Source organism: Protopterus annectens, chromosome 2.part0 (assembly GCF_019279795.1).
Source record: "Protopterus annectens isolate FY-2018-M chromosome 2.part0, PAN1.0, whole genome shotgun sequence".
NCBI lineage: Eukaryota > Metazoa > Chordata > Ceratodontiformes > Protopteridae > Protopterus > Protopterus annectens.
In genome coordinates this window covers 1,188,278,388-1,188,299,542 of record NC_056728.1, presented here as the reverse complement: position 1 = coordinate 1,188,299,542, position 21,155 = coordinate 1,188,278,388, and positions in this window count along the sequence as shown.

The window sequence follows — 21,155 nt, the reverse complement described above, 5'->3', positions numbered from 1 at the left end:
TCTGCATCACATGTACCTGGAACCTTTAGGAGTCATGTGCATACCAGGATCGTGTGCCTGAGAGACAGGGGTGAGGACAACTGGAGTATGTTGTGATGCATATTAAAAGGGTTACATGTGTCCAATGGATACATGTGTGAAATGGGCAGCTATGTATGGGGCAAATGTTGGTATAGTAACCGATAGGCCTTTTGTTTCCATAGGGTGAGAGTGGGATGTGAGGGATGGAGAGTAGGTATGCTCATGGAGGATAGGTTGGGCAGGATGACAGACAAGACAGCATACAGGGTCGGTATATGGCACTTGTGGGAGGATACACCTTGGACGGGGAGGGGTGTTCAGCAGTCACAAGCCTATGAGCCCCCAGATGGAAACAGTGGGACAGAGGTCCCCAGCCATGGGCAGCCACGACTACACCAAAACAGCCACAAAGTTGGCAGTGCTGGGGGCTGTCTAGGAGGGGCAGGCTCACCCTGTAAATGTAACACTTTGCTCACGAGCTGGTGTATCTGGCCTCAAAACCCCTTATTGAGCCCCCTACGCACCATGTCTGGGACTGTATGACAGCGGACATTTTCCTGTCTGGACCTGCTCCCAGGGGGGACAAGCCCCATCCTCAGTGTCGGTTACACCAGAAAGTGGTGCAGAGCCAACAGAGATGGAGGTCCAAGGCTGGGCCCAAGATGTGCTGGTGCCCGGTGCCATGGCCAGCTGAAATGGGACAGGAGGTTCTGCCGGGACCTCCAAACCCATACAGCTTATGGTGTTGCAGTTTAAACACTGATATGGCTTAGTAAGTCAACAGCATTCAGGATTACTTATAACAGCATGCATAGATATGACCATCAACCCAACACAACAGATGGTATACATTTGCAAAGGGAGCACAACACATGCATATATACTGCATGACATCTGTACAAAGTGTAGAAGACTTGTGACTGCAGCTATGAACAGTGGCCCATTATTGGCAACTCACTGAGAACCCCAGCCAGTGTCTGTCATACCACTGTTTCATGTGACATATGTCCAATCAGAGATGCAATGGCAGTAACTCATCATTATCACCATGTACTGACTGCAATCCTCACACTATGCTCCTGCAGTTCACAGATGTGTGTTCAGTGAGTAACACAGGAAACAAATGGTTCCACACACTGACCAAACCACAGATGGCCCTACAGATGGGAGTCCCTCACAAACAGAGCACTGTCTTGTCATTTTTAAAACATGCAGAATAGCCATTACCACGCACAACTTGTTAAACTGGCAGTAGTCTCAATGAAGCATAGCTACACTTACATGTTCTAGTCATGTCTGGCACATCACCCTCCTGTCTTTAGGCTATTTCCCACTGTGTATGTTGTTTGAGGAACATCCAGATATCATCTGTGATGCTGTTTACCAAACACCAGATCCAGGTACCACTAACAGCGACTGTCATGGGCAAACACCAACATGATGTTCTTAGATATTGTACTGTGTTTCCATGTGATTGGATATGGGAACATCATCACAGCTGTTCCACATGTAATCAGCAAGAGGATGACTGCAATAGGTGCAGAGGCCATCACCTGATCATGACCATCACTTACAAAACACAAGCTGCTGCTGAGCAGGTGTACAACTCCACATCCACCAGTGAGTGTGTGGGAGGGACAGACAGAGGCAAAGTACATCAGAGAAGGGCTTGGAGACTAAAACCTAAGCATCATTTGTCACACACCTATCAGTATAGGGGTTCAAACCCCTGACTGACTAGTCATTACTATTACAAGTGCATGTAGTTACTCCATGTGCCACAAAGCTGACATGTCAGTGTGCTGTAAGAACATATATGTGTGCTGGTGAGTGACATCTGCAACAGAGATATAGTAGACATACATTAGGTGTAGCACACATGGCTGTCCACATGAACGGATGTCATTGTCAAAACAACCACACTGTCTAATGGACTCACGTTGACACACTTTTCCAGGCCTACAAATACACTTCCTAACTACTTAGCTTGCCACACTGCAGTAATGCACAGGTACTACATGCACCACAGGGGATATCTGGAGGTTCTATGGGCTAGGGCATGGGAACATGTCTGACATTAGTTGGTATGCCAATGGGAGTTCTACTGGGTGTGACTGTGGTTGGGAGCATCATACCCTACATGCAGACACAAGGTGCCAGTACTGACATGCATGTGTGCATTGCTTCATGGGTGTACAGTGGTTGGCTGTGCAAGATGGCTGTACAAGCTTGGGTGAGGGGTAATCCTTGGCATCATGCCACCCGACAATAGTGTGCAGTGTGGTACAGGGGTGTAGTGTCTGCAATGTCCCATGCAGATGGGTATTGTATGAACTGTCCTTCCATCCTGGTTACCATTGTGTATGGCCATAGCTTTGCAATGCATGCCATGTCTGTGTTTGATAGTCCTTGACATGGACATTGCCTGGGATGTGCACATCCCACAATAATGTACAGTGATATGTACAAGTGTACCTGGTGTGGCTGGCACATGTTGTGTACACAGCCTGTTATCCTCAGATATGCCAATACTGGCCTGGTGTGGCAGGACCTGTGTATAGAAAGCAGGTTGACCCTTCACATGCATTGATAGCATGATACAGGTATTCCCTGGTGTCAGTGGCATCAGTCCATACAGGGCACATGTGTAAGGCATTGTATGGCTTCTGTGGATCACATTTGGTGGCACCACATATATTGCAGGCATCCAGTGGGGAACATAGTGAAGGCATATTGTCCGCAATTATGTGCCTATTGCACTGCTGTACAGGGTGCCATGCCCTCTGCAGCCCACTGCAATCATGCCATGCCTACTATCTGTTATCAATGTGCAGGGTACTAGCAACATAGTGGGATATTCTAGGCAAGTGTGTTTGTGTATGACACATGGGTTCAGAATGTATTCCGGGTAATAGTAGGGTTGCATACTTTGTTCACCAGACCTTTTGCCAGATGTAGGGGTATGGCTTGCCAACACAGTCCCTTGGCTGACTGACATCTGTACTCCTTGTGAGGTGGGCATTGAGACATATAATATAACACCATATAGGAAAACTACAAAATCCGCTTTCCAACATGTCCAGTGGTTAGACACTCACAGCCACCTCCACACAGGCTCTGACTGTCAAACACACACACACACACACACACACACACACACACACACACACACACACACACACACACACACCTGTCATGTTTTGGAATAAAACCTCTAATTAGTGTATCACACTATAACATTATGCATTTACAGCACATGCTACGGAGATTACTGGGTTATAGCTGTCCTAGAGGTGTATTACTAGGTAGGTGACAACAGCAGAATTGCCAAAGGTGGTTATGTGAACTGCAAAGAGGGTTCATACTCTAAAAAGAATTGCTCTTTTCTTTGGCAGAGAGACACACACACAGTTGGCCTGTCATGGAATAGAATCCCTACCTAACTAGTTTATCACACTACAGCAATATGCAGTTACAGCACGTGCTATGGAGAATACTAGGTTACAGAAGTCCCAGAGGTGTATTTCTAGGTGGGTGACAAAAGCAGGATTGCCAAAGGTGGTTATGCAAATTCTAAAAAGTGTGCATACTCTAAAAGGCATTGTTATTTTCTCAGGCAGACAGACACACACACACAGTTGGCCTCTCTTGGAATAGAGGCCTTTCCAATTTAGTTTATCACATTACAGCAATACGCAGTTACAACATGCACTATGGATAATACTGGGTTATAGCAGTCCTAGAGGTGTATTTTTAGGTGGGTGACATCAGCAGGATTGCCAAAGGTGGGTATGTGAATTGTAAAGAGTGTGCATACTCTAAAAACATCATTTCTTTCACAGGCAGGCAGACAGATATACAAATAGTTGATCTGTCTGTAATTAAAACACCTACCAAACTAGTTTAACACACTACAGCATTACGCAGTTACAGCACACGCCATGTAGATTGCTGGGTTACAGCAGTCCCAGAAGTGTATTTGTAGGTGGGTGACATTAGCAGGATTTCCAAAGAAGGGGATTTCAAGTGTATTGTGTGTCTGTTATCTGCGTGTACCCGCTGCTTATGTCACGAAAACACAATTACACCTGCTTACAACTATCTTATGCATTCCTAATTGACAGCATCAACAAGGCTTGCAGATTTTGAACCCTGGACCATGCACACTGAGGTCACTGGACATACCACTTAGCCATCTGGGTTGTATATATGTTGCATGGAGTCTATAATGCACATCTTACTACAGGTATTCCACAGTACTGAAAACAAATGGGAAAGTCACTTTGTGTGCATTTGTACAGTACCCTTGAATGTACTGTACTCTGTGAAACAACAAAGACAAGTCTACATCTGTACAACTGTCATAACTACATATATACATATATATATATATATATATATATATATATATATATATATATATATATATATATATATACACACGGGATGTGTACACACACACACACACACACACACACACATATATATATATATATATATATATATATATATATATATATATATATATATATACATATATATATATATATATATATATATATATATATATATATATATATATATATATATATATATTTTTTTTTTATTTTATTTTATTTTACATTTGTTGACCGGGCTAGTCTGGCTGGATACATGTCCATTTTCAGCAGAGGCCCGAGGAGAAAAGCTCCACTATATACTAAGTACATTACATAAAAAATTGACTACTCTAAGATATAGCTAAATCAGAAATTACAAAAACAAAAACAAAAAGAATGAAAGATAATTTCAAAAGAGAAAACAAGTTTAGAGTATGCAGTTCATTAAATATCAACGATTGTACAAAAATGTACATACTTAAATCTCAAAAGTAAAGGAACAAATTGAAATAGGGTAGAGATGAAAAGAGTGTAGGAGAAACAGAGTGAGAGAGGATGGTTAGTCAGGTGTATTGCAAGAACAAAGCCAATGATTTTGGAAGTATAGTTTAATTTTCTGTTTGAAAAGTGGCAGGGATGTAGTCAGAGTTATGTCACTAGGTAAGAGATTCCAACTTCTGCCTATTGTGTTAGTGAATAGAGAATCACCTGCTGTATTGTTTGCCTTTATAGATCTTGTCATAAGTTACAGAGGAGAGAAGTGAGTTAAGATTGTTGTAAGGGATTAGAAGTGGAGAGAGTATTGGGGTGTTGTCTGGTAGGTATAATATGTTGTGGGCAATAGTGAGTTGTGGAAGTATAAGGAAGTTTTGAAATTCAAGACATGCTAGTTGTTTTAGGTTTATACAATGGTGGGTCCTAAAGGGGTTACTAGTGGCGAAGCGAGCTATGTTGTTATAGCAAGTTGCAAGTTTGTTAAGATTAATTTTCCTAAGGTTTGTATATATAGGGGAAGCATATAGGAGAGTTGATAAAAGATGAGATTGTGCAATCTTGGTTCTAGTTGCTGGGGTTAGGAAGGGTTTGATGCGATATAAGGATCCTATTTTTCTGTTAACTAATTTGATGGTGTTGTTAATGTGGAGATCAAAGGAGAGATTGTTGTCAATGGTTATTCCTAAAAGTTTTATAGTAGGGTCAGGAGAGATGATAGTACCATTATTTGAGGAGATGGTAAAGTTTAAAGCGGGGGACCGAGTGGTGGGGGAGAATAGGAGGAGTTTTGTTTTTTTGGCATTTAGTAGGAGAAACCGTCTTGAAAACCAAGTTTCTACAGTATTAAAGGTATTTTGGGTCAGTGAGATCAGTTCTGTTGAGGATGGTGCTGAGCAGATAAGGGTAGAATCGTCTGCGTATTGTATGCAGGTTGCTTGTGGGATTGCAGTTTGGAGATCGTTAATAAAAAGGGAAAACAGAAGTGGACCAAGAATGGAGCCCTGGTGAACTCCAATGGAAATGGGCAAGAGTGATGAGATATGGTTTTCCCATATTACTGCTTGTTGTCTGTTATTTAGATAAAATCTAAACCAATTAATGGCGAATTTATCACAAGAGAGAGATTCAAGAATGTTTATTAAGAGAGAGTGGTTGACCATGTCGAAAGCTTTAGAGAGATCAATGAAAAGAGCGGATGAGAGAGTATTGTTGTTTCTATTTTTGATGATAGTATCTACAAAGGAGAGAAGGGCAGTGGTGGTACTGTGGTGAGGTCTAAAGCCATGCTGACAGTTTGCTATTATGTTGTGATGAGAGAGATAGTGAACAAGTTGCTGATGAATACATTTTTCCATGATTTTTGCTAGGGGTGAGAGAAGGGCAATTGGTCTAAAGTTGGAAAGGTCAAGGGAGTTACCACCTTTATGTAGTGGGATAATATAGGAGATTTTCCAGATGTCAGGGATGGTTCCCTCTTGGATAGTTCTGTTTATAAGTAGGGATATAGGGTATGCAATTTCTTTGGCAGCTTTCTGAAGGAAAAGAGAAGGGAGCTTGTCTGCAGAAGGGGTGCACGGTTTCAGTTTGTGAATGAGTCTGAAGATGAAAGAAGTAGATATAGGTTTCAGAGAGAAGTTGTCGGAGGGGTTAGCTATATTAGTTGGAATATAAGAGTTGTTGGTTTTCATTTGTTTGGCTAGGGATTGTATAGTTTCAGAGAAAAAAGAGTTGAATGCATTAGCTGTCTGGAGAGGGGTTTCTGGGTCAGCATTAAGTGGGGAAGGGGTTTTAGCAATTCCTGGGGAAAGAAGTCTATTTACTGATGACCAGAATTGTTTAGAATTGTTAAGATGTGTTTCCTGAAGTTCACAGTAGAATTTTTTCTTATCAGAGATTATTGATTTCTTAGCCAGATTTCTAAGCTATATATGCATATACACAGACAAAGCTATAGCCATATATATATATATATATATATATATATATATATATATATATATATATATATATATATATATATATACGCACACACATCTGAACACCATTTGTGACACAGAAGGGTTCCAAAGGAACTGATGTGTACACAAAACAGAGGCATCTCTTGTGTTATTACATTTAAATCTTAAGCAGTTCACCAGAGAAGGGATGGTTGTTATGTATGTGGAGTTTGGGGTGGGGAATGATGGCTAATGTAATCTACCCTGGGGATTGTGGAGTTAGGGTGGGGGAATGATGGGTATGGACTTACACCCCAGCGACCACTTCTGTGTCACTGCTCGACAGTAGCACAGGAAAATAACATACCCAACTGTAGTCGTGCTTGACTGTGTATTCTTTACCATTCCTAACTATGTAATACTTTGTAGACACCGGTCACCGCAGATGGCTACCATGGTGTGCTAAAAGACATTACACATATGTATGCCTGGCTACAAGGTAATCACACACACAAATATGCATACACTTGCCAGTATTGTGTATATACGTCTTGCCTATGTAAAGGTAACTAGTACAGTGGTATGCAGTTGGGTATGTGCCACAGAACACATACAATTGCACTTACCCTGATTCCACTTCTGAGCTGGGTGACATCACAGGACCAATTACTTGCAGTGGGGAAGGGGTAAGGATAAAGTCAAGTGCAACAGGCGGTATTTCTTTGGAATGCAGCAAAACCCGCTGTCATGACAGGATGTAGACACAAATACACACACAAAACCACACTCAGCCATTTGCTGACACACACTCAGGCATTTGCTGAGACACACACACACACACACACACACACACACACACACACACACACACACACACACATACACAGTTGTCTGTGGTGGGATCAGAACTTCTGCCTATCTACAGATCACTATTACAGTACTACGCAGTTACGATATGTGCCACAGAGATAACACATTCCAAGGCAGTCAGACTGCCCTTCTAAGATTGAGGGCAACAACAGGGAGACTGACAGTCACAAAGTACATAGCTGTAAACCTGTGTGTTTAAAGTAGGTATCCATTACAACCTGTATGCACAAACAAGACACATCATCTGCAGGTAGTCCTGAGAGGTATAGTTGTATCACAACAGGAACCTGAACTGAAGTATGGCCATCTGTGGAATGGACAACTACTATCACTATACAGGGTTACAGTGGACATGCTCATACACTTAGTAGCACAAGGCCATTTGAGATGCACTATGACTGCAACTACACAAGGTTATACTGGGCATGCTCATACACTTAGTATCAAAGGGCTTGTTGGATGCACTGACTCAAATTACACAAGGTGGCAGTGGGTACACTCATACACTTAGTAGCACAGGGCTGTTTGGGATGCACTCGATTCTAACCATCAAAGGCCACAGTGTGCATGCTCATACACTTACATGTACAGAACATGTTGTAATGGACTCCTATTGTAAACACACAGGTTTACAGCTATGTACATCTTATCTGTCAGTATATATGCACATCATACTGGTTTACTACCTGATACCTGTATGTGGCCAGTAAATGATATATCTGTGTCTGTGCTGTGTGATACACATGCATACATGTACATGAAGTACTGACATATATATGTTAAGTATATACATTCATGCATGTGTGGATGTGACAGACAATAGGTTACCTGGGTCACACAGGTGGATGTTACCTACACCATGTGCCACACACCTTGCTGCCCTGAAAGGCATACATTGATAGCAGGTTCTGGACAGTGGCATTATATGTGGAACAGTGGCATGTGCAAGCATAATGTGTGAGCCACATTGTGTAATGGTACTGAGGTGTAGGTGTCAAGATGACCTCTCCCAGCTGTGTTAGTAGTTGTCATTATTAGCAGGACTGCTACCCTAAGTATATCTCACATTGGTCATATACACAATTTCTGCTGCTGTCTGTCACCTTACATGAGGCATTTGCTACCAAGAACATTACTGCCACTTACAGTGATGTCATGGTATGAGTGGCAACTGCTAGACCAAAACAATGAGCCAATGTCCTGCTGTTATTATGAGGTTGTCCAGTGTCTCATTTCAGGCTGTCATGACTAAACGACAAGCCTTCAACACAGAGCACATGCATCCATGTTTCACGTGTGTGTGGATAATACCTAGGTTGCATTTACCCATATAGCTGCATTCCAAGGCAAATGTCCTACACCCAGAAGTAACACCCAGACACCTAAAAGACAATTGCATTGGATGCTTATGCTAACCAGTGCTAGATGTGTGGGTTTAGTAATCCATTTGCTCCATGTAGAACCTACAATGGGGAATACTGACATCTGTGCAGTGAGGAACACCTGGTTGAAGGCTTTGTAGTGCACAATTGCACTACCACCATATAATTCAGATCCAGACATGTGGGCCATAACAGTGGTATTCCTGGTGGTGGTATGCACATATTCATAAAGGCTACTCGCATGTAAAGACCACTACTCTGACATAATGTATCATTGATGAGTTAGGTACAGGTGACAGTGGCAAATGCTGCATTCTAGGTTGTATCCTCATATACATCCACCACCTTGTCCCCAGACTACCAACACACATCCATATGTGGTATGACATAGTATGGTAGACCACCAGATAACCCTCGATCGGTGGACTGTACCTAGGCCTACATCAACTTTGCAAAGTACCCATGTACAGACACAGCTGCATACTGTGTTATGCAATGCAATAATACCACTGTTTGTAACCAGCTCAGTTGTACCATACCAGGGTCCCTCAGATGTTGTCAGCATTAACACAGTCGACTGTTGCTGTACACCAGTAAACAACACCCTCGTGGTTGGATATGACCTAACTGTACCTGCCCTGGATATGTACATCCCACACTCATACAACATAAATGATATTACCATAGCTTGCATTATCCTTTCTACATACAGGTGGCTACAGTCATTACACACATGCACATGGCAGATAGCATGCTAACAGTACATATGGTTTGATATCTATGTTAACAGAGGTAATATTCCCTCTCTACTGGTCACCCATGACACCTATATCATACAACACCCCGTGTGGCATGTATGTCTTTAGACATGTCCACCTAATGCAATGCCTGCAAACATACCTAAATAACAGGATCAGATGACCTACACAAGGCCTGTATTGACAGACTCAGGGAACTCCAGCTCTGCTCTGTATGTTCCTGAGTAGTCACAGGTGATATGTTCATGACATATACAGCCATGTGTGGCCACAGCTCCTACATATACCCTATGTCAACAATTGCAAGCCATGCATGCTGTGTGCTGCCTGGACATTAGCCTTAGTACCACAATAGCCAGTACATGCTGGGGTGAGATGTTTGCAAGCCACAGACCTCACACATGCTTGAATGAGTGTACTGCCTAGCTCTAAAAGAGCACATTGCTGGCACTCTTCCAGTAAACATGAGGTGTGTGTGGCAAATATGATGTGCTCACTGTTGACCATTACAGTGCCCTGGCTTCACCATGACACTGTCAAGTAACAGTTTGTAGGAGCATGTCATGGAATAATGCTGTGTGTGTGTCTCGCTGATATGTGCTGTTGTCATATATGTACACTTGGCTACTCAATGAAGGTGTAGGTGTCCTTCCAGTACATGAAGACAACATCCATTATGGTGTAATGCTCAGCCATGTTTCACACATGGCGTGGGGAAGGTGTAGAATGTATCCTCTTAAACTGCTAGTGCACTTACTGATGTAGACTGTATATTTGTACATGTATTGATGTTTGTGTAGATTCCATGTGTGTGCAGTGTCTGATGTCTGAAGGTGACTGTTGTCTTAGTACATCATGCTGTTGCAATACAGCCTCAACATTGCCAACTGTATATGGTGATATGGTCTCGGTACAGTAAGCCGTACATGAGGTATGGACAGATGTTTGGACATGACTACTAAGTGTTGGGGCTTCTTTGCATATGAATGATTACTGAGGACAGCTCACTGGTGTGTTACAACCAGTCCTACAATAACCTGTGCAACTGCTAAGGTCAGTTTTTTTAATTGAAGTGGAAGACAGACAATGTAGAATGCTGTAAGGGTGACACTGAAAGCAAACCTCATGACACCTGTAACAGTAATACCTCCCCTGTGCATATATTGTGCATATATCAGTACAGTTGGCAAAGGAAAGAGTCAGTAAGCTTTGTACCAGATGCAATAGTGCTGTACTTCTATAATACCTATCATGAAATAGGCAGGTGTTTGATTCACATTACTGGCTCGTGTGGGTGTGTGTGTGTCCATATATGTCACGTATGGTTGGGAATACATCCCACATGTTATCACTCTCCTGAACACTGTTGTTGACACCAGTACAGAGTGAAGTGTTAGAAAGAAAGGCATAGGCAGGTGGTTGAACCTCACACTTGTAAAGTGCCTGTATGTGTGTGACATTGGTGTATATCTTTGTGAATGCCACAGTGTGTGGGTGTGTATGGGGGGGCTGTCCATGTGTATTGCTGTCCGGACCCTGGAGTGAGGCCGTATTTCACCATAGTGAAATGTTAATGCCCCCTCCACCCATCCACTCAATGCAATCTAGCATCCCTATCGATATCATCAATTGTAGATGGGCATTCTAACCGCCTGTTAACATGTACACCCTGGGTTGTGACCTGTTGTTACATAGCCTAGTGATGGACCCCCCCTCCCCACATACACTCACTTCACTGCAGTATCCCTGTGGATGTCCTCGATCTTAGGCAATTCCAACTATCTGTACATGTGTAATCTCTGTGGCGCATCTTGTAATTGGGTAGTATTATAATGATGATATGCACATAGGCAGGGTTTCTCATCCGAACACTGGCAACTGTGTATGTGTGTGTCAGAGTGTGTGTTACTGTGTCTGTGTTTGTATGCTGTCATGGCAGTGAGTGTTACTGCTTCCCAGTGAGAAGCCACTATTTCCACTGGCCTTTACCCTTGCCATCCAGCATACCACTCTTTTACCCCCTCCCTGTTCCAGGTAACTATACCTGTGATGTCACCCACTATGGATGTGACGGCTCTGAACACAGTAGCTTACTACACAGCTATCATGCTCTTGGATCATTAGAACAGTAAACATAATTGAAACATGGGAGAGTATAACTGTGATGTGGAAGCTACAAAGTGCATGCAGGTATTATCATACTGACCTGTGGGTAGTCAACATGTACATATGGGACACTAACCGCAAACACTGACATCCCCCGGCACATGCAACTACACCTGAAAGAGGAAGGCAGAACGTCAAGCTCAACATGCTGTTAGTGTTGTTACACATGATACATACCATCAAACATACAAAATGCATTCTAAAACTGTAAGACATGGTATGTCTGCTGTCTGTCAACATTACTCAACAATATTAATCTACAATTGTCTACCTAGTATGTTCACCCTGTGCATCAGACCATATGAGCATGTCCCTGCACCGATGGTGTGGATGACAGGGATGCAGCACAAGCATCATCATATGCACAGGGTGATAATGTTTGCCAGAGGCCTAGGCTGCACCATTGGATGACATCATGTGTGTGTGTTAGGGCATGTGATATCATTGGGCATGTGCGGATGGTATGCATGTGTGTGTTGAGGTGCCCTACATTTGTTTCCGGTGTGTATGTGTATGCATGCAAACAGGTCTGGCATGTGGCTGGCCTACACAGGGGTATTACTGACAGCTGCAGACTGTACAAGGCAAGTTTAACAGTTCAAGGTGTCAGGCCACGGCCATGTGACCTGCGTCTGCCAGGGGTTGCACGGGCACTACCAGGCAGAAGTCCAGATTGGGGACTGTCTGATGACACATGTCCACTGGAATCATGTCTCTGTTGGGGCCATCCAGGACCACGTGCACATGGCCTGCTGTGTCCCGGTATGGACTGCACAGCACCAGCTGCACTGCTGCTGCTACCACCACTATGGGAGCAGGCATGTGCAGTAGCATGTTCACGTAGACCTTCAACAGGTGATGTAGCTGACCTACGTCCACATGCCTGATGCCTCATTCCCAACAGATGTTCCAGCACAGACATTCTATGCTCGAGGATTGACATGCCACGGTCAAGGACTCAAACCATGTCACCCAATTGTCTATCCAAAACATCTGCAAGAAGATGATGAGCATTTGCAAGTGCCTGGATGTTGTCAGTTAATGAATGGACAGCAGCCCTCTGAAGCCTCAGACCTTCTCTGTTGTGCCATTCAGCATGTGCCTGTGCCTCCATTACAGCCTGAAACATGTGTCTGGTCACTCCAGCTGATGTGCTTTATTTTGCAGGGGCATGTTGGCCAGTGGTCCTCTTATGAGCAGCGCTGGGCACATGCCTGTGTGGGACATCACCAGTCAGTTGACTGGGATCATGGTGTGCAGGCACACCTTCCTTAGTCTCCTCACTTCCCTGTATCATGCTACGACCCACCAACTGTCCTTCCTCTATGGCCAGTGGTGATGGGGTATGTATAGGCAGGGGAACTCTGTGCGAGAATGAGGGGGAGACAGGTGGAATGGCAACCAATGGTACAGATTCAGCCCCTGACAACCCTGCCTGTGCCTCAATCATACTATCATCACCACTGCTAGAGTCTGTGGGGATACTAACATCAGGTGGACCGCAGGAGGGCAATGCACCTACATCAACACCTGTGAGGGGAAGACAAGAACTGTACATTACAAGTTATACAAGGCACAAACACACACAGACAGACAGACACACACACACACACACACACACACACACACACACACACACACACACACAGACACACACAGGCAGACAGACAGACACACACACAGACACAAACACAGACAGACACACAGACAGACACACAGACAGACAGATGCACACAGACAGACACAGGCACACAGACAGACACAGACACACAGACAGACAGACAGATAGAGACAGACACACAGACACGCGCTACCTCCAGGTGATATGGCAGATGGCATTCAGTTCAGACAATTATAGTTTCAGCTTAAACAATTATAGTGGTAGTTATCATACATCCCTGGGTTGCACACAAGAGTATGCATGTGTTATAGCAGACGGCATGCACCTTACACAATTATAGTGGTGGTTAGCATACATACCTGTATTGCATCATTTGTGTTAGTAGTCTATGCCCCATACCTGCAACACAATGCATGCACTTTCACCATTGCATCACACTGCTATGGTGTGTGCAACATACACCACATGTTAACAGACCATCACTGACCTTTGTACATCTGCCACTGATGCTTTGTGTTGGCCACAGCCTCTATGTGTGAGGACATGAGCAGTAGGGTATGTTGACTGCATACTATGTTTGCCTGAGCCCTAGCTTACTTATCTCCACAAAGCAGTGCATGTCTGTTCAACATTATTCCACCTACCACTGAGCTGAGTCTAGACATTGTGCATGTGGCTGTACACACATGTTTGACATGGCTGTCCCTACTTTGCAATGGTGTCACAGACCAGCACAGGTTAACAGTCCACTAGCCTGCTGTGTGGTGTATGACCTTGCCAATCACATGTAGTATGACATGTCTTCTGCTGACGTGTTGAATGACATGCATACATGTGTAACACAATGGTGTCCTCTCCAATCTACAGTACAGTAATGGTGTCCCAATGCAGGGACATGTTATACTAACATAGACCTTCAGCTGATGTGATATTGTCTGTCCACCCTACAATTATGCAGGGACAATCTGCACATTGAGCTGATGTGCATAGAGATTGCAGGGCATCATGTGGCTTTACAATTGCTATACAGTGTGAGCTACTGACACATTTCATAGCCATGACTATGTTCACATACAATACATATCTAATTTGGAATGTGACCCACGTCACTGAGGTGTATGCACACTAAACCCTAATGTGGAATGTGTGACACAGGTCACAGAAGGGTATACAAATGGCTCCCCTGCACATCTGCAACCATATTACTGATGCCTACAACTATGCCCACACATGGCTAAGTTAGCAGTACTCTATGTCCCACATGCCATCTGTGTACCTCACACACATGAGGAGCAGGCATGACAGTGATGTCTGACACCAGCAAGGTGAATGTACTGTATCTGTGGCCTGATGTGGTTGTATGTGTATGTTGTGCAACACATGTATGTATTTGAAAACTGTATAGGTGAATGTTTTCATGTCGTGACACACTCAAGATGTTCAAGACATGTTAGGTGGTGGTTTCATGTTATGCCTACACAAGCTGTGCACAGGCTTGTATGATGTTTAGGGTTTCACATCTGCAATATCACCATTACACAAAGGCCATAGTTGTATTGTGTCAATCCAACAGGGTGTACACACATGTACATCACTTCTACTGTGTGTGTTGCTTCATGTCTCTGGCCATCCTCCATGGCTATGTGTACACATGTTCTGTCCAATGGTTGTGATGGCCATCTTATTTCACAAGTCAGTGTTATCCCATATGACATACACCCATAGATGTCATATGCTCCACTGAGGACATGGTTATGCAGACAAAGGGTGGTATGTATGGGATGTGAGACATGTTTTGCAGGATAGTTGAACAATGTTGCAGTCAGCCCACTATATGTCATGGACATATCAGATAGCACATGACATTGTGTGACATTCATAGAAAGGGTATAATCTACAAGGGTGTATCCTGTGGGCCGGTCATACTCCAGCTCCAACACATTTAGAGTGTGTGCACGCATATGCTATCTGTACAGTACTGTTTGTATTTCCAGCGTGTAATGCTGATATGTAGTACCTGACCCTACAGTGGAACACACCTCCACCATTGTATTCACTGTTGTCCACACATCTGGCAATGACAGTTTGGAAGGTTTACTGTAGGTGTTTCATATAGTCTTCAATTATTTCACATGGGTAAACACTGTAATGCATTGCAGGCCTGACCAGTGTCCATTAATAGGACCACCATACATTATGTGTACATGTGTTATGGCACATAGCATGCAATTAATATGTTCCGTGCATTATCAGGCCTGGTAAATAATAACAATCTCACCTAACACAGGCTGCTGTCGCTGAAAAATGCCAGAGGTACCTAAACAGGAGTGTCACAGCAGTAAGATCATTATCTACACCTGTATGATAGCTACAGGGTGCAATGTGCATGTTAGCACATAAGCCAGTACAATACACTATACTATGGAGTATGCACATCTGTGCATTCATAGAGTAGCAGGCTATAGTATGTGGCATCTGTGCATACATGCCTTGCATATGATGTTACATTACATATTGTACAGTAACACATGTAACTATGTGAAATATAGTTGTGTTATATGTGCAGCAGTGACTTACCAGGCAACTCCAGGCTCGGTGGTTGAGAGACACCCACCTCGACAATACCAGCTAAAGCTTGTGGATGAAGGTCTGCAAGTGTCCCCAGGTTGGCCAGTAGCTCCTCGGTAGGTGTGAGTGGGGGTTGGATGAGTGGCCTCCCACCTGTTGCACCTTTTCCCCTGGCAATTGCATTAGCATGCTGTTTCACCCATCTTATGAGATCAGTGAAGTGTTGGCGCACCTGCTGATAGGTGCGATTGTGACCGCCAACATCATTTACCCTCCTGCAGAGTTCCTCCCACAGGGCATCCTGTTGCTGTGCATCCTGTGGCACATGGCTGAAAAGTGTTGTGTGGTTCTTGAGGAGGTATGGGACGAGGACCTCATCCTCCAAGTGGCTGTATGCAGGCAGTCTGCTATGTGGCATACCTGGAAGATATAATGATGGAGACAGGTCACAGTAACTCACAGAGAAGTACAGCAGTACAGTTGAACATACATGTGTATCACATTTATTAAGATTACAAATACGTCTTTGCAAATCTACATGACACTAACACCACTGACATGTATAACTCACACACATTTGACACTTACTGGTGATGTGAAGTTATCGCCATATATGTGTGTGTGTCATGTGATAACATTGCTCATATACCATGTGGATGTTGTCTTGACGTGGGCATGTCTGTTTGCATGTATTGGTATCTTTACCTATTAGCACATGCCTGGATGTTTTCACATTAATGCAATCGACCTTAATGCTGTGTATATGTCACATATATAGTCATACATAGCTGTTAGGGACATGACCTATGACCCTGCAGACTTGCAAGCATGTATGTGTTTTGCCATATACATCTACATGGCACTGTACAGCTGTGTAGCATCCTGCCATGTATTGCCTGTGTTGCACATGTGTAACACATGGGACAATAGCTAGCCTGATGGTATTTGCAGGGTTGTATTTCAACTATAGCATGTATGGTCATAGTGATCTAGTAGGCTATATGCCCTGGGCCATTTATGAGCCTAGGCAGACAGGTTACCTAGCTGTAGGCAACAGACAGGTAAGTTTCAGTGGCCAATTTAAGCAGTGCCACAGAACTGATCCTCAGGGTTACTGATATATTTGGCATGTGGTCATCACACCATGTCACAGAGAGGGGCGATGTGCAGCTTCAGGGATGCATAGTATGGCAAGAGTATGTTAAGTTATGGGACAGAGACCTGCCAGGCATGTTGTGATCCTTGTACTAGAAAGGTGGATGTCCATGAAGTATATGTTTATTTGGGATCAGGATGTGTTAAGTGTAGCATGTCCAGCACCACTAGGTTGGACATGACTTTATTCAGGGTAGGCTGCATGCTGCATAGTGCAGCTAGGGATTGGGAAGGGCAGTGTAGGCCATCTACACATGAGCAATAACCCTTAAAGGAAATATGTGATATATTATGGCTCACATGGGTGTTGAGTATGGCTGAGCAATTATCTCTATATTCCTGGATGGTACCCTGTCATGATTAGGGGTGCCACATACGATGACCTGTCTGGTGTGATGAAGTAACTATCAGAGGAAAAAGTACTGTCCAGCTGCATCCCATACACACAGTTGCTATTATGCTGACCACTGCCTAGGTGGTAGTTCATGGGTACAGGGTTTGTAACATAGGGGATGACAATGCAATACTTAGCTGTCAGATTGTGGCCATACATCATCCACCACACATCTGACACACTAAGGCCCTTCTGAGCATAGCACACATTGAGTTGACTATTGCTCCTAGTTCATTGTCATTTGCAAACATCAAAAAGCGGATGCCTTCTGTGTTAGTCTGTGTGGTATAGATAACAAAGAGGGGGAGTACCAGGAATGAACCCTGTATTACTGTGGCTGGCTGGTTTGATGTGCGTGTATTAGTCAAACATGTTCTGTAGTGTTGATTCTGCCAGCAGTCCAGTTGCCAACCACTCCTGTGACATAGGAATATACACCTAGTTTACTGAGTGTAGCTAGAACACAGTATGGGTGATGGTGTCCTACAATCTGGCAAGGTCATGATATGCAGTGTGAATCAACCCTACTGTCATCTACATCCGTACTGAGTACATCAAATATGTTGCTCATGGTTCATGGCCTTACAGACCAGACTCAGTAGGGTAGTTGTGCACTATTTCCCATTATCAATGGTGTCTCCCCCTTTGTGGGGTGTGATAACTGCTGCTGTGCACCATTCAGTGTGTACACAGCCTGACATGGAGCTATGATTGAACATGATGTGTATGTGGATAGCTGAATGTTCTTACATTTGTGTAGGATACACCCTGGAATGTTGACAGATCCCATGAAAGCTGTATGTATGGCTTTAGAGAGTGCAGCTTGTACCTGCATAGTTATTATTACAGGGGCCCTGTAGTGTACATGGGTATATTACTAAGTGTACCTGTTGGGGGGGAGGTGGGAGTGGGTTTAGGTTCTCCAAGACCCTATCTGGATGAACGGGTGCTAGTTCTGTAGGTACAGTACTTCCCATGCCATAGTTCTGTGCAGCACGGCAGGTCTTGTTGTTGCCATTACAATTAATGACACAGTTATAGAATGCTCTGTCCTTGGCCTCATAATATGTGGCTGATTAGTTTCACAGTAGCTTTGTGTGGTTTTAAATGGTGCATCTGCATCTTACTGAGTCTGACCAGGGAATCACCTACACTCATGTGTGTTCACTCTTGCAACAGTTACTACCTTCTGTGGTACAGTTTAAAGTATGGTACCATCAGTTTGCCTTCTTGTTTGTGTTGGGTTGAATCCTGGTTCTGTTTCAATTGCATAATCACTGCACATATGTGACTGTTTAAGGTTTGTGTGTGTAGGATTCAGCATTTGCACATGCATTGTCCATCTGCATGGGTGCCATGACAGTCACCACTCTGCTCTTAGGAATCATAACAGTGGCATTGGAGACTAACTATGTGTAGCATACTGTTAGCCCTGTTTGTGTGACTACTGTGATCCAGGTCAGTGGGGTCGATGGAATCCAACATGCATTGAGCGCAGGTGTTGGTACATGAGGAGTCTTCCCAGTTCATAATGGAATAGTTGAGAGTAGCCATTATTATGGTTCTGTCTCAGACCTAATCTTCCCCATTACAGCACATTATGACAGTTGGGAAATCCACGGCCTGGTGGGGGATTTGTCACAAGGTGCAATTTGAAATCCACTTTCGCACAAAGGTAGTTGCTCAGCATAATGCATCTGAAGTTATGCAAGTGCAACTAGCATGGGGGTGTACATATCCTTCAGGAATATGGTCACACCTGTGACCCCTGTGTTCCAATAAAGGATAATGGGCACAAGGTGAGGTATGTGTTGTAACATGGTCATGCAGGGGTGCTCTCCGGAAAGTTGAAACATGTCTCAGCCACTGCACAGATATGTTCTCCATGTTAGGGATTGGCATATGTGTGTCCTCATAGTGTTTCTGACATATCATTGTGTAGCGAGACCCACAGTTTATTGCTTGGCTGTCCCTGTAACAGCAGTGGACCTTCACTTGAATTGTGCATGATGAAGGCACTATAGGGGAAGCATGAGCCCTAGGCAGTATCCAGATTCTCAGGGGTGACAGGTGCAGGCCCTGTCTGGCAAAGCATCATGGTCTGTCAACCAGGTTATCCCAGGCAGACAGATACTAGATACCCTTTGACTTGCACCACTACATTAGACAATTGTGGAATACAATTCTTTTGTCCCTGTACTGCAGTATCATTCTGCCCAATGGCAGAATGCTACCCAGGCCTTGGGACATACCTGCATGGGCTACAAGACCTGACAGTTCCTACCTGTGTTTCCATGCAGTCCAGGCTACTGCATCACAGGTCCTGCACAACAACATGGAATATGCCAGAGCCATGTGTATAGTCCAAAAGGTGGTCTAAGTGTATGGGTATGTGGCTAATCATGGCAGACAGGCAGCTGACAGTATGTATGCCCTTGTATAGGTTGGTGATTAACATAGTGCTAGAGTTTGCATTCACAAATGAGTACTGTTGGGCATGTTTCCAGTCATGTGTTCTAAGGTGTGGCACAATTATGCAAACTATGTCATACAGTTTGTGTATTTTGGTGTCTGTCTCTTCCTGCTTGGAGGGTCACTTGTTTGGCCAGATACTTAGAAGCATCTGTGAATGTGTTTGATTTCTGGTAGTGTGTGTGGGTGTCCTTACTGTGTTCTGGTAAGGGTATGTGTTGGTTGTGTTGATGAGCTGCATGTGTTAACCTACACCTCATGACTGTCCAGTCCAGTCATGGCTGTAGACTGGGCTACCTTCCAGCTTACCTCTGTAGCTGCATCCCAAACAATGTGTGGGGCGTGGCGTAAGGTGGGTTTGGCAGTGTACATGGCATAGAGATTACATTCCCCCTGGATGGCCACATACACAAAGCTGACATTAGTAAACACCAGTAGCTGACTAGTGGACATGCTTGTATGAGCATTCAGTACTACAAGTACCAAGTACTGTATTTAGTTTACGTATTGCTTATAGAGATGTTTTAGACAGTGATGCTCACATGTAAATATTTATGTTATGGACAGGACAATATTGGCTATTACAGAAACAATTTAGCTACCTTTAACAGCAATCCTCCTCTGAGGAGCACATCACATCCTGTTTGTTGATTACAGATGATGCAAGTGTCTACAGGTCTGTTTCCTTCTCTGGGTATATAGTCACATATCGACCAGGACCATGAGCTCTGTTGGGCACAGACACTCACTATCCAAACAGAGTCATGTATCAATAGACTCTGATGCCACTATCAATCTGATCAGGATATAGTCAGATAGTGTGAGCCATCACCTATGAAGCGGCTATTACACATGGCCAGCGGTCTCCTACATTTTACACTAGTACTGCAGATGTTACACTGGAGTTAAAGATGATATGCAACCTGTTTCATTACTA